The following is a 12,279-nucleotide window of genomic DNA, read 5'->3' as shown; positions in this document are numbered from 1 at the left end:
CCTCCTGATCTCTGGTGCAGCTGCTCAGCTCTGCTGTTCAGACCCCAGGGCAGCCAGACAGTCCACACACCCACAGAGCTTTACTCACAGCGGTGACTGGGGCTGGATTGGGTGTATGAACTGCAGTTTGTCCCCACAGCCTCCTCACTATTGACACCTGCACCTGAGTGTGCATTTGTGATAATGGGTGAACCTACAATGACACGTCATCATCACCCAGAGCCCATAATTGACACTAGGATTTACACTTGGTGGTGTGCACTCTGTGGGTTTGGACAGATGTGCAATGACATGTATCCACCATCACAGCATCATACAGAGTAGTCTGTCTTAGTGACCTTAAAATGCTCCGTGCTGCACCTCATTCATTGCTCCTTCCCCTCTAGCCTCTGACAGCCACTGATCTTTTAGTCTCTATGGTTTTCCCTTTCCCAGAACACCATACAGTTGGAATCAGACAGTTGCAGAACTTTCCCAGATTGGCTTCTTTCACTCAGTAATATGCACTTAAGGTTCCTCCATGTCTTTCCATGCCTTGATAACTCATTTCATTTTAGCACCAAATAATAGTCCATTTTCTGTCTGGACCACAGTTTATCCATTCACCTACTGAAGAAGAGCTTAGTTGCTTCTGAGTTCTGGTGATTATGAATAAAGCTGCTATTAACATCTGTATGCAGATTTGTGTGTGGACATAAGTTTCCATTTCGTTGAGTAAACACCGAGGAACACAGTTGCCAGATCATATGTTAGGAGTACGTTTAGTTTTGTAAAAAATTGCCAGACTGTCTTCCAAAGTATCTGGGCCATTTTACATTCCCACCAACAATGCATGAGAATTCCTGATGCTCCACATCCTCACCAGCATTTGGTGCTGTCAGTGTTCTGCGTTTTGGCAGTTCTGACAGGTGTGCAGTGGTACCACGCTGTTTCAGTTGGCATCCCCTTTATGACACATGTTGTGGAGCATCTTTCCATAGACTTCTTTGGCATCTAGATTTCTTCTTTGATGAGGTGTGTTCAGGCATTTTGCTCAGTTTTTAATCAAGTTATTTATCCTTCTTGTTGAGTTTAAAGAAATTTTGGTATATTCAGGATATCAGCCCTTTATCAGTGTGTCCCTGCCCTTCACCTGCAGCACCGGAGTTGTCCTTTGGGTCTCAGTGGAGTGTCAGCTCTTCAAAGAGTTTCCCTGTTTTCCCTCAGCCTAAACATTGTCCTTGTATTTTTCACTTTCATTGACTCATTTTGTTCTTTTTAAATAGCATTTCCCATAATTTGTAAGTACATTTAAAAAAAAGGGCAATGATTGAACACTGCCTCTCCCACCAGGTTGTGTGCCCTGTGAGAGCAGAGGCCCTGTCCCCATTCACCATTTCCCATGACAGCACATGGCACATTTCCATGTAAAAGTGTGTAACGTGGGGCCAAACCTGATGAGCAACTATGACGACATGTGTTGGCTACCATTTATTGAGTAGACTTTGTTTCTGATCTCAATTATTAAATCACATGAATGAAACTTGTTTGTTTTGAAAAATAAAACAACAAAGCACACCTCCATGTGATTGGTACATTCTACTTAGAATTCTGACCCAGGCAGGGATGTTCACCGTCATTTTGTGGAGGAGGTTGGGGAGGTAAAGTAAGAGAGTGAGATCAAATAAAGTAAAAATGATAACTATCAGTTGGCTTTATATTCACTAAGATATAAAAGTTACTTTAAACCCTATCTCAGCTGTTGTTCTGTTGTTTTAAACATTTCTCATAGAATTAAATGGAAGCCCACTAAACCCTGAAAGGGAAATTTTGTGCTAAGGTCCTGAAAATAGTTTATGTCTATTTCTTGAAATGCACATTTTCCCTGCTGGTTACATAAAGTCGAGGCGGGAACATAGCCTTTTGCTGTGTGTGTCTGCCGGCTTCACGGGCTGCTCACTGTCATTTTCATTTTCTTGTGTTGCAGTTTATGACGGTTTTCCATGAGATATATTTCTCAGCCTTTTCCTGAATGAAGGATTGAATTTTCCACAGGAAATCTTATGAAAGAGAGTGACAAGGCACATGGGTTTCCCAAAAAGGAATAGTTGATGTAATAAACTCTCACTATGGTGAACTTTTTAAATACAAGCCAGTTGAAAATTTTATCACTAGGTCATATGCCACAAATCTGTATTAAAAATAAAAAGATTCAAATTTTATAGAAGAATCGGTTTGAATCAAGTAGAAATTATGATTTGTACACTATTTGTTTTTAGAACTTATACTCAGTCTTATCATAATTGCCTGTGGTAGGAACTGGATCATTGTTTATTTATTTAAAAAAAATCCACTAGGTGCTATTTGCCCCATTCTTGATGCGGCAGGGCTGAGGTTAGTTAAGTTGGGCCATTTAGGATTCTTAGCTAGGTTTTCCGGACATTGATTTCAGCCTCTTTATCTTTTTTACAATCGCTTCTGTTGTGTCGGCCTTTGGTCTTTTGACAACGTGGAAATACTGCACGGATCTGCCTTTCCCTTTTTTCCTGTCTTTGTGGGAAAAGATTTCTGTAAGACGAACTACTAGGATATTAAGGATTTTGTGTGGGGTAAGTTTGGTCAGTTCTAAGGATTTCAATTTATACGTATCAATACTTGGTATTCTGCTAATGACAGTAAAATTATAAACTAACTTAAGTATACATCAGTAAGTATAGTACAGTAAGCCCAACACCCAGATTAAGGAATTCACAAACTTTTCCATATTTCCTTTATTGAGACCTTTGTTCTTTTATTTGTCCTTTGTTGAAGTATTTGACAGCAAATCCAAGAAGACATGTCACTTTACCCTATGTACTCAAGTAGGCATGTCTGAAATATGAGGGCCTTTTCTTTGATCAGGTTTTTCCATTTGACCCATGTGCTCATTAAGTCCCAGCTGTATCAGGAATCTCACTAGGCATTAGGGATCCTTGGGGCAATGAGACAGTCCTGGCTCCCAAGGAAGTTAAGGGCTGATGGAAGAAACCAACACAGGAGATTGGGTGCCTCAATTAAGGTCCCTGCTGGATGACACCAATTGGAGAAAATTTGTGCACAATACAGTAGGATTCACAGAAGGGACTGTTCAGATTTGTAGGGCAGGCAGTGAGAGAGGTGGTCAGCAGGGCTACAAGAGGAGGAATCATTTGATCAGAATCTGAAATCCTTTCTGCCAACCTTTCTATCAAGCTCCCAGTGCCCATCACACACAATCCTGTGCTGTAATTGTTTTTGATTCCAGTTACCACATCTCCTTCAGGAAGGATTTTAAGGTCGAAAATATTTAAAATCCATAATTGTTGCCAGAAGGGACATAGAACAAGGAACATAGAAACAACACAAATGTCCATCAGCACATGACTGGCTAAAGACGAGGTGATATATATATACAATGGAATACTACTCAGCCATAAAAGATGCCATTTGCAGCAACATGGATGGACCTGAAGACTGTCATTCTAAGTGAAGTGGGGTGGAAAGAGAAAGAAAAATGCCACATGACTTCATTTATGGGGAATCTAAAATTAATAGCAATAATAATAAGACCACAAATGAACCAAATTTTATTTTGATTTCTTGAATATATGTAAGCACATCTGACTGTCCTTTGTGATTGGATTACCATATTCTGTTTATTATTCTTTTGTAGATGTCCTTATTCCTCTGGTAACTGTAATTTGAAAAATCTAAAGCTCTAATCTGTTCTTAGAAACAGTAATTAGTACATATATGTAAACTAAAAAATGCAGTATACTCTATACATGTATTTACATGCAATATGTGTATGTGAAGTTGAACTGTATTAATTCTACCTACTAAAACTGAAAAAGGAAAAAAATAAGAAATCTATTTAAAAAAACACCCCTCTTTAGATATTAAAACGTTCATTTCTGAGATTCTGTGAAAGACAACATGGAAGTAGGTTTTTAAGATTTTCTCCTTGCGCCTCAGTGAGCAGCCTGGGCTGCACAGCTTGGCAGCCACAGTCACCCAGGACTTGCCAGATTGCTCCTCACTTCTTGGGAGGAAGGTTAGCTGCTTCAGGAATATTTATGCTCTTAGAAGTTGCTGAAAACCCCACAGAACTTCTGTTTACATGGAGTGTATCTGTCATTATACCCCATTTTAGAAATTAGAACAGAAAATTTAAACCCGAGAACTGACAAGCACACGCTGTCCCAGCATGTGGTCAAAGCAGTGCTGCCATGGTGGGGTTGTTTTGGTTCCAGAAAAATGCACCGTACACTCAAGAATGAGTGTGAACCCACAGATCTCATCTCATTAATGCTATGAAGAGGTGGGACCCAATGCCCCTAAAACAGTGCTGAAGTCTCCAGATGTCTCAGAACACACAGAGCCATGGGATCAAGAATCCAGTGTCTCGTGGATCATCAGCAGTGGGGACCGCGTCCTGGGTCAGGAGGAGCAGAAGTAGGGATAGCAGGCACACAGTCCTTTTGATAGCAAAGCTTTAAAGGTTTTGATCTGACTGAAAGTTTGGCAAAGATTTGCATTTAGACTAAAACATTTCCTCTCCTGGAGACGTTAGAAGGATAACACTGATTAATAGAGGATGATTGTAATGGATTAATTATGATACTGATGACATGGGCTGCAAACACTAACCCTGCACTCAGTGTAGACTAAGACTTTTATGTACACAATTCATTAGGTCTCCACACCCCTGCAAGGTGGCATTAGCACTCATACAACCATGAAACCAGTGACTATAAAACAGTCACAAGCCTTCCTCTCCAGCATGAGGTAGCAAAACCAGCAAGGATTTTCAATGACAAAAGCAAAAATCATATATTTTTGGGAAAGAAAGCAAATGAAACACTGAAGAACAATAAACAAAAAGAGCAGATGGAATGGAAAATTTTATTGAAGAAAGCAATGATTGATTCAATTAAAACAGGTAATGTCCCTGGTATAATTGAACCATGAATCCAAATTTTTGGGAAAGTGGATTGTGAAATTACTGTCTCATTTAATATTGGAATTCCTAGTTGGACCAATTTGATATGCATCACTGGTGTGAGGTTAGATATTTAGACAAATAACAACATTCCTATTCTTTAAGTTAACAGGAAACATATCACAGGACTCCAGACTTAGGGAGAGAATGCAAACAACAACAATCATACTCCATCAAGTAAGGACACGTGTCCCTGCGTCACCAATGAGAATTTGCACAAAGAAAACACAGTTCTCCAATTGTGACAAATATGAGACTGTGACCCATGAATTACAAGAAAAAGCAACTGTTTAAATGCCATGGGCAAATTTTTTTTTATCATCTTGAAAACATCACTGATGTTCTAGGTAAGAAAAAGAATTGTTTTACTAACAAATCCAACTGACACAGGGGTTTTTCCAAGTGACAAGGTGATTCCAAAAAGTGCAGTAAAATGAGTAAATATGATCTGTGCAGTGACGGAGATGGTCTTAGACTGACCAGCATCACGGTTCCCGGTTTTACACTTGCTATCTGCTCGTCACCTCTGACACAAGAACTCAACAAATGATTTTTTCCTTTAGAAAAAAAGATAAATAAAATCTAACTACAAGATGTGGTATGTAAAGCGGTGATGAAGTTGTCTAACCTTATAATGCAGCCAGTGTAATGTAGCACTTATTCGGGCACTAGAATTTTTAATTCATTATTTCTTTTATACCCTCATTCTATCCTAAAGGAGTCACTTAAAGTTTTCTACTTTATTCAACATATCTTGTGAGGGTTGTGATATACTCTGGTATGGCAGTTTTCAGAGATTTAAAATCGCCTCTGTGGTTGTGGTCTGGAAAGAGAAGGTTCCCTCACAGCTGCGACGGAGAAGGAATCCCCGGAGTCCGCCTCCGGGCAGCTTCCGAACCGCATCTGCTTGCACTTGGCACGGGACACCATCAGCAAGTGTAACTCTGACAAGGAGATTTCCCCGGGGCCTGGGAGGTGCTCTAACATTGTGAAGACACTTGTTTCCCAGTTAGGTAAGTCTTGGAAAAATAGTTTATTAGAAGTGACTCCCTTTGTATGTGCCTTTTGTCCTGAGAGGTTACTAATTAGCATAGGATATAAAATACCCCATAATATAAGAATTTAGGTACCACATCTTTCCATCTACCTGTCTATTTGTTTATCATATTTATAGTTAGGTTACATTTTCTATGACGTTCACTTCTGGGCACCAGAAAAGAAAGGTTACAAAATATTTATTATAAATAGGGGGGACTGGGTCTAAGGGTTAAAAACCACTACTGCTAACAATAAAAACCATATAATAATTTTAATCTCAGTTGCATCAGACCTTCCAGAATTACTCCCTCAATTTCACTGTTAAAACAGTAATGGAATCTCTGTTCTTCCAAGACTCGGGCCTGATCGCCACCCATCCAGACATCTGTCTGTGGGTCCCTACTTGTCCTCGATGCCCCCAAACACACCTTACGGGGTGAACTTTCTTCAGTGCCCCTACTGTAGGGGAAACCTGGAAGTCCCAGGCACTGTCCAGGAGTCACATCAACCTGCAAAAATCAAAGTCATGTGACTGAAACGGGACAACCCAGGTGGTGTGATAGGGCTGAAAGCTCACCAAAAACAGGTTTGGGGGCCAAACCCAAGCCCACCGGCTCCTCACATGAAGAAGGACAGGGAGGCCCAATTAGCCACGAGACTGGGGGGCTTCATTACTCCATGAATAAAGGATTTGTGCCAGTCCCACCTTTAGACAGAGAACCCGAAAACCCAGACTTGGAAGCACCCCATCCCCTCCCCTCTGAACAAATATTCTCTCAAGACACATAGTGAGAGATGGGAGCCCTGGTGAGCTCTGGAATAAGATGCAATATGAAAGACTGCTGGTACCATATGATGCGGAGCTCAGGCAGCCCCCAGGGCCACCAGCCCTTCTGGTACAACTGATGCCCAATCTTCCATCCACAACAGTTTCTTCAGGACACTTACACACACATAACCATCACACAAAAATGATTGCTTAGACATATTTTAAGAGAAATAACATTATGAGAATGCCAAATTCATGACAAGTCAGAGTCAAGACCCCAGAGTATTTACTGAATGAGATTTCACATGTGCTCCGCAGAGAACTTTAAACCCTTAGGACACAGTCATGGAAAAATAGGCATTTTCTTTCTTTCCTCCAAGTTGGCTTTGCTGGAGAACTCCATAGACACAGGAAGACTCTGGATCCCACCTCTACTACTTACACAAAGGGCTCAACACGTGGAGAGGGATCAGCGCTGGTGCGACCGGCTCCAATGTGACCACTCCCGTGCCCAGCTCCCCAAGGAGCAGAGCTCCCACCAAAGGAGCAGAGACCCCCAGGAGCAGAGCTCCCCCCACGGACACTGCAGTGCCTACAAGAATCAGGAGTCTGATGAGTGAGCCTGGGGCGGGCAAGACAGGAAGCAAGCACCGCTCCCTCAAGCTCTGCAGGTGATCTCTGTGTCATCTTGAATAAATACAGTCAGCATTAAAGATGTTTGACAAGAGGGTAAAAGGTAAGGCCTCCCCAAATCTCCACTCATTCCTTTAGTGGGAGTCCTGTTAGAACACATGGTGACAGACGCTGGCATTACATGGGCACGTTGCCCTCAGGGCTGCAGGGGAGGCCACGGTGCTGCCTCTGCCCCACCTCCTTCCCTCATCCCCCAGAACTCACAGGGGCCACTGACACGTTTCTCTGACTTTCTCTCCTTGGTATTGCTGCTCTTCTAGCTTTTAAGAGCTCATAAACACCTCACCAGAAAATCTTTAACAATGAATCCAAATCAAATGAAATCAACCACAGATACACACTGCCTTCATCATTACTTTTCATTTTAGGACGAAATTCTTGAAGACGACTCCCTGACCTGAAGGGATGGATGGAGGAGAAAAGAAAAGAAGACAAGTATTTTGGCCCCCAAAAAATGAGAGGTAACCAGATGGTGGCTAGTTTTCATCGCACCTCTCTGCCCGCCCCAATTTCACATGCCCCTCCCAACTCAATTCATCAGAACTCGACTGAAGGAGACGGCTGTGCAAATTTATTGGAAGCCAAAGAAATTGCTCCAGAAGCAGTCTCCCGATCCCAGCGAGAACACTGAAAACTGACCAGTGCCAGGATCTGAGTACTAAAACACACAGACCCAAACTCCACCCCCCTCCCTGGTGGGTGTACTTACAATGGGGGTGTCGCCACGCAATTTGTCATCATCCAACATATAAAAATGAAAGGGACACCAGTTTTCAACATCACAGTCCCTCTGAAACAACTGGTAGTCAATTAGCGTTTATCGGCAACAAAAGTCGATTTTCTCCCCTGCACGTGGAGGTCAACACACAGAAGAGACTGATGATCCCCACTGCGAGTGTAGCTAAGTGTGTCTAAGCAAACTGGCTCTATCAGCCTCCTGATGAGCAGGGAAGTGTGTGAGCTGCGGGGCTCTGCAGACTAATGGCCAGGCAAGGAGGGCGCTTCCTTGCTTTGGGGAGAAAAACGCGGAAGCAACACTCGCTGGAAATAAATTCTAATTAAAATTTCAACTGCGGTTCCTGCAGCGTAACCCCCGCCAATAGATGAGGCTCCCTCTGTGCTGTCCAGTCATGTGAGGCAGGCTCATTATTATAACTGTGTGTTTGGTTTAGCAAGTGAATCATGTCTGTTTTCTGGAAATTACTTGAGGGTGGAAAACCTTCCAAATATGTTCATTTATTTGCTGTGGAATCTGTTTAATCTTCGTAAGAGCATTTACAATGACAACCTTCTTAATTACAATGACAACCTTCTTAAATAAGCATCTTTGCCCGAGAGACCTTTCCAGGCACATGCGCCGAAACCTAGGACAATCCAGAAGCAAAATCAAAACCGTTTCAGCTGCACAACACCGCAGAATGTGTCCAGTTTGAGAATCAAGGATTTTTTTCTCCATACCCTTATACTCTTCTGCCCAAATTAATCAGCCTCTGCTGCTCTTGTATACTGAGTATTGTATGACTCATCTTCTCTGCCTGTGAAATGGAAATGGGAGATACTTCTACCCAATAAAATGTCATAGAACTAACCAGCAAAATTATATATATTAAAAAAAAAGCCAGGGCTTTATGCTGTCCAGGGTTATGAATCATTTATTTAATGTGTCAATTGCTACAAGAATAAACTTTTCTAAATGTAAAACCTCCTCAGAAATCTTCAACTACTATTCAAGAAAAAATATCTCAGAAAATTTCTGAGAAGTATTTAAAGGAAAATCATTTTAACTGAATCATATTCTATGCACACTGAATACATTCTCTTTAGAGAACTCCTAGTTTTTTTTAAATGACCTATAAAAATACACCCAGTATTAATCAGTAAATCTTCATTCCTTATTTTTAAAATTCTTAAGACATGCTATTTTTCTTAAATCAAATGTGTAGGTATTCACAAGCCAATGGACAACGGAATTACCTAAGAAGACATTATAAAGCAGCAAGAGCAACTAGCACTTTGCCAAACATCCTGCCTGAGAGCCACTTGGATCATCTCATTTTGACCTGACCGCTTGAAGGAGAGCTCCATCAGCCCATTTAACACATGAAGAAACTGAGGCTCTGGGTGGTCATGTTTCCTGTACTTGATGGAGCCGGGATCTAAACCCGGATCTTTGTCTATAGAGCCTGTGCCTTTACCAGATCACACTTATATTTCTCATACTTCAAATGCACTCAGTCCCCGAGGTAACACACCTTCCTTGCGTTTCTGAGAGTTTTAGGAAGTACTGAATTATGAGGACTAAGCAGACATTTTGTGTGGGCTAATTTTTTATTTTCTGATTTTCCTGAATCAGTTCAGGCTGAATTCATACTACTTACGAGGAGAAGTCCTGAGGCAGAGGAGAGAGGGGAAGATAAGCCAGTCATAAACAATTTCAAGAGATCCAATTCATCAAGGAAGCAAAGTATAAATAAACCACTTCAGCAACACTCTTGTCAGTAAGCCTTGGTTTCTCTGTCTCAGCCTGAAGGAGGGTAAGCCCTCCAGCCCATCTGCCTTCCTGCCACCTACCGTGGATGATCTTGGCTCCCTCACCTGTGACACGTGTGTTCTCCAGGGAATCTTTGTAGAGATTAAACAATAAAACTATATGCAAAGGGGATAATTATTTGCTAGACAGCAGGCAAAAAACAAAAAATAAAATTATTTTATTTCATGAAAATGGGAGGTAGGTCTCCCAATTAAACATTCCTGATAGAATCCCAACAAGGACTTTAATTTACCTGCCAGAAATTGTAAAATAACCTTTCTTTTTTAAAGGCTGTATCCATTCTCCCTACTTTTTACCAATCCTGGCTGTTATCCTGAAAATCTATTCCCAGAACTTGGCATCCATCTCCCATATTTAAATCCTTAAAGTTTGAAATTATGATGAAGCTTGGGCACATAAAGATTCACACCATAATTCACAGAATAAACAAAGACCACAGGAACAGGGCCACCTCCAGACCCCATGTGCTCAGGACAGGCTCCAAACTTCATAAAATCTGATGCATGCTGTTTGAACAGAAAGAAAATTGAATGCTATCAAGGAGGCTGACACAGAGCACTGGCCAGCTCAAGAGACGACTCCTTCACCCCTCGTCTGACTTAAGTCATCTAACAGTTGTCAGTTGATCTCTAACTAAAAGTAAAACAGGGGTAGGGTTGGAAAGTAACATTTTTCCTACAATATATACATATTGTCAACTAAAAATTGGCACTTGTCATCTGCCTCTGATTTGATTAAATCATGAGCCACTGCAGCTGCTGACCTTCAACGCCCTCTGAAAGTAGTTAAGGGTGGAGATCAGGAATGGGGGGCTCTGTGCTCTGGGAAAATGGGCAGAAAAGCCTTCAGATAGTTAGACATTTTCAGGAAATTTTAAGAGCCCAAATTCTTTCATCTCCTCCTATCTAGAAAAGCACTAAAATCATTAACAGAGACACCTGCTCCTCGACTAGCAGCAGCCTCTGCCTTAACGTATACTTGACTGCACGTCCCCCTTCACTGAAATCTCATATACTGCTGAGCTCCCCCTCATCTTCAGAGCACTTCCTCCGAGCTCTCTGAGATGCTGACACCTGGGCTCTGGTTCTCATTTTGCCCCAGATAAAACAACCCACAACACTCATGTTGTGTGGTTTATTGACAGTATCACAAAAATGAAGCTTACATACTTGAACTCATAGTAAACATTCATTATAAAATATTTCTTGACTTAAATTACTTTTTAAAAGTAAATAATTATTCCATTTCTTAAATATAGCATTTTTAAATATAAATTAACAGATATTTGTGAATCTTAGGAAAATATATTCTGGAAAAATTTTTAGCTAATTAATAAAAAAGCTACTGTGTGGAGTTATAGAAATTCAGAAGTGGAAAAGAATATTATTGTAACTCAAGTTCTTGTTTTAATTGCAGAGATCCTGAGGCCTCAGAAGACATATAAATTTGCCTGATTTTATACACTGTCCTTTAACAGAAAGCCTAGAACTAAGATCCTGGTCTTTGAGAAACCAAGACTTGCTCAGCTGGTGCAGGGTGAACTTTATGAAAATGGGTCATGAGAAAGAACCAGAATGTGGGGTCCTGGGTGAGGCAGCGGAGGAAAGGAGGGTCTCACCTGGTCGTGGGTGAGAAATAGGCTCCTGCAGTGCTGGTGTGATGGGCATCCCTCAAGTGCCTGAAAACTACTATTTAGCACACCTGCCACCGAAACGCACACGAGCTGTTTAACTAGAAGGCTGACCAGGAGGCTTTCTCAGTGACACAACAAGCTATTTTCATGTTCACTCTACAACTACAAGAAGAGAAAGAATAGAAAGCTGATATTAATTATTAATAATTTACACCAAGAACCAAGGAATTTCCAGGAGAAATATAAAGACTTGTTGGAAGTTTCATTATGTGAACTTACTGCCAATTCAGTTGTCTTAAAAATTGTTCTATAAAATATATTGTCCTTTGCTGCTCCAAATCACATTTGAAAGAAATAATGTTTCTTAAGGGTGTTTCTGGAATTTTCTTCTATTTTCTAACACCAAATCTCAGAGCTTTAAAGAATTGCAGGGTTGGAATTTGGTCCACTCTTCTCTAGGCAATTTATTGTTCCTTCAAAGAACAAGGGGGGAATCACATAGAAAAGCATTTGAGCATCAGGCTGCTTACATTTCCTCCGGAAGTCTTGGAAAATAATGTGGAAATGAACAGCAGGACAGAATCCTGGTTGGAGGG

The 12,279-nt window shown here is 41.1% G+C and overlaps 1 long non-coding RNA gene across 2 annotated transcripts; it reads left to right on the top strand.

Moving 5' to 3' along the window:
* The first annotated feature begins 5,792 nt into the window (after positions 1 to 5,792).
* On the top strand, positions 5,793 to 9,964 carry LOC140693041 (uncharacterized). Of its 2 annotated transcripts, XR_012068693.1 has the most exons (5): positions 5,793 to 6,012; positions 7,187 to 7,542; positions 7,868 to 7,960; positions 9,443 to 9,742; positions 9,853 to 9,964. It is a non-coding gene; the product is annotated as an uncharacterized lncRNA (long non-coding RNA). The 2 variants fall into 2 exon arrangements; XR_012068692.1 differs by lacking the exons at positions 9,443 to 9,742; positions 9,853 to 9,964 and having other exon boundaries at positions 7,868 to 9,086.
* Positions 9,965 to 12,279: the final 2,315 nt, after the last annotated feature.

The sequence above is a fragment of the Vicugna pacos genome, unplaced genomic scaffold (genome assembly GCF_048564905.1).
Source record: "Vicugna pacos unplaced genomic scaffold, VicPac4 scaffold_19, whole genome shotgun sequence".
Lineage (NCBI taxonomy): Eukaryota > Metazoa > Chordata > Mammalia > Artiodactyla > Camelidae > Vicugna > Vicugna pacos.
This window is presented reverse-complemented; position numbering and strand designations above follow the sequence as displayed.